This window comes from Pediculus humanus, genomic scaffold (assembly GCF_000006295.1).
Source record: "Pediculus humanus corporis 1103172108292 genomic scaffold, whole genome shotgun sequence".
Taxonomy (NCBI): domain Eukaryota; kingdom Metazoa; phylum Arthropoda; class Insecta; order Psocodea; family Pediculidae; genus Pediculus; species Pediculus humanus.
Window position 1 is genome coordinate 20,055 of NW_002987861.1, and position 2,654 is coordinate 22,708.

A 2,654-nucleotide genomic window follows, 5' to 3' on the forward strand; every position below is an offset into this window, starting at 1 on the left:
TTTTCCCTCTCATTCCATCTCCTCCTCTTTCCCCTCCTTCCCCTTTTCACACACCCGTTACGTTTACGACTGCATTTAAAGGCATTTTATAGCGTACAATTAAAACCCGTTGTTATTTTTTACACATATGCGATTTTCGACCCTTTTAACGCGTAAAATTTTGTGTTTCGTATAGAGTGCGACACTATCCTTCTAAAAAAAAAAAAATCACACCGAACACTTTTCCAACTCTACGTACTTCCAGCTCCATTCGATTCGAGAATTCTTTCTTTTTTTTTTTTTTAAAGTTTTCAACCCTGATTATAACGGTTCAACGAGTTTTTATTTATTTATTTATTTTACAAAATGTGACTGGTTCCGTACCGTCGGACGAAATACCTTATTTTTTTTCAGTACGATGGTAATAATAATAATGATAAAAGGAGATAGAAAATATAGGGGAAAAATAAGAAGGGTGGTGGGGAATGAGGGAGGGAGAGATCCGTTCGTTCGTCCGATGAAAAAAAATGTCGTTTCGTGATTTTTTTTTTTCTCTCCATCGTAAAAAAATAAAAAAATAAAAAAAGAGGCAGCAAAAGAAAAAAAAATGGCCGAACGGATGGAATCCGTTAAGTAAAAAAAAAAAAAACTAAAACTAAAAACGATATAAAAACGTTCGTTCCTTTTTTTTCCTGTTTTTTTCCAAAATGACGTAAGACTAATTACAAATGGCTGATTTCCGTTTTGAAAAACAAAAAAGGAAAAACTTTATCCGGTCATCGATTTCAAAAAGTTTAAACTAGACTCTCTCTCTCTCTCTCTCTAAATTTTTAAAATAATAATAATAATAACAACTGAAACGATGTTTTTTTTTTTTCCATTCATTATCACGACTCTTATCATTATCATTATTATTATTATTATTAATTGATCGATTGATTGATCCGACGGCGAAAAAACGCCATTTTTTTCCTCCTCTTATTGGTCTATCGTTGGGTCGTTTTGTTTTTCGACTCAAAAAATTTCATATATAAAATTTAATAAAAAAAAAAGAAAAAAAAGAAACTCACGTGACTTCCGGTGACATTTTTATCTTTTATGGCGACAAGTGAGAAACTCTTTTCCTTTGTATATCCTTTTCCATTCTTTTTTTTCTTCTTCTTCTTCTTTCACTTTAACGCATGTTTAAGAACCTGAATAAATCGAAAAGATAAAGTTATTATTGTTATTATTATTATTATTCAGTTTGCGTCGGGAAATCTTCTTTTATTTAGGACCGATAGATTTTACACGAATGATTTTGATTAAGTGATTTTTCAAAAAAAAAAAAGAAGAAAAAAAAAAACATTTTATACGGTTATTATGATATAATAATGAGAAATTATGTCACGCCGTCATTATTATTATTATTACGATTACGATTACATCGAACAAACGACAAATGACAGACAAAAAAAAAAATTTTATTTTTTTTTCGTTAGGATTTTACGCGTGACTTAACGTAACTAACGAGTTGATTTTTACCACGCGTGACAAATTATTTTAAAGGTCTTTAACAAAATATATATATACATTTAATGCGGGGTATTACGTTTTCCGAGAGCACCAACAGTAGCACCGACGGCAGCACCGACAGCGCCATTTAAGTTTTTCCAAACGCTTTTCACCTTCAATTTTTTTTTTTTTTTTTTTAGTTTTTATTGGAAAAAATTTCGTTGCGATAAATCAAAATCGTCGTTAAAAAAAAAAAAAAAAAATTTTCAAAAGTGCCGTACTGGTATTGATTGACCTCTTGACATTATATTAATCTCTATGATATCCATAGAATGTGTAAACAACGTTTTATCATATTTCATAATTTTTCAAACGATATATATTTATATATGTAATTTTTTAATATTGGTGCTTGTGATGACATGGGAAAAAAAAATTTTCTTACTTTTGAATGAGAAAGATAGGGACAGAAAGAAAAGAAAGAATTAGAGAACAAGAGAGAGGAAAAGAAAGAGAAAAGGAGAAAAAAATAAATAAAAATAGATAAAGAGAGAGACAAAAAAAAGAGATAGAAAATAAGAGAAGAAAAAATTAGAAAAAAACCGAGAGTGAAAAAAAAACTAAAAGAAAGAAGGGAAAAAAAAAAGAAAAGAGAGAAAAAAGAGGAAGAAAATACCAGAGGATGAAAAAAAATATACAGAGAAATAGAGGAAATAAGAGAGAGAGGAGCAAAAGAAAGAGAGAAGGCAGAGAGAGAGTATGTGTTAGAGAGAAGGGAAGAAAAAGTAGAAAGGGAAAAGAAAACAGATAGAAAATAGAAAAACACAGATAAAGGAGAAGAAAGAAAGAAATTATGTGAAAAAGAGAAGGGGAAAAAAGAGAAGAGGAAGAGAGAAAATATGAGAAAGAGTGAAGAGAGATAGAATATTAAATTCAGTTTCCGGTTTAAAAATTTCACCGATTAGAATTATATCCTTTTTTTAAACATTCCATAAACGCTCCATAAATATTCGAATATTAAAATCAGGAAAAGGAAAAAAATTTTTTTTTCCAGATTTCCCTCTTTCCCATTTTCTCTCCTCTTTTTTCTTTTCCATTTTTATTTTATTTTAATAAGTAAATCTAAATCTACTGGAAAAATTAAAACTCCAGTCGGTCAATCAATTCCTCCAAAAAAAAAT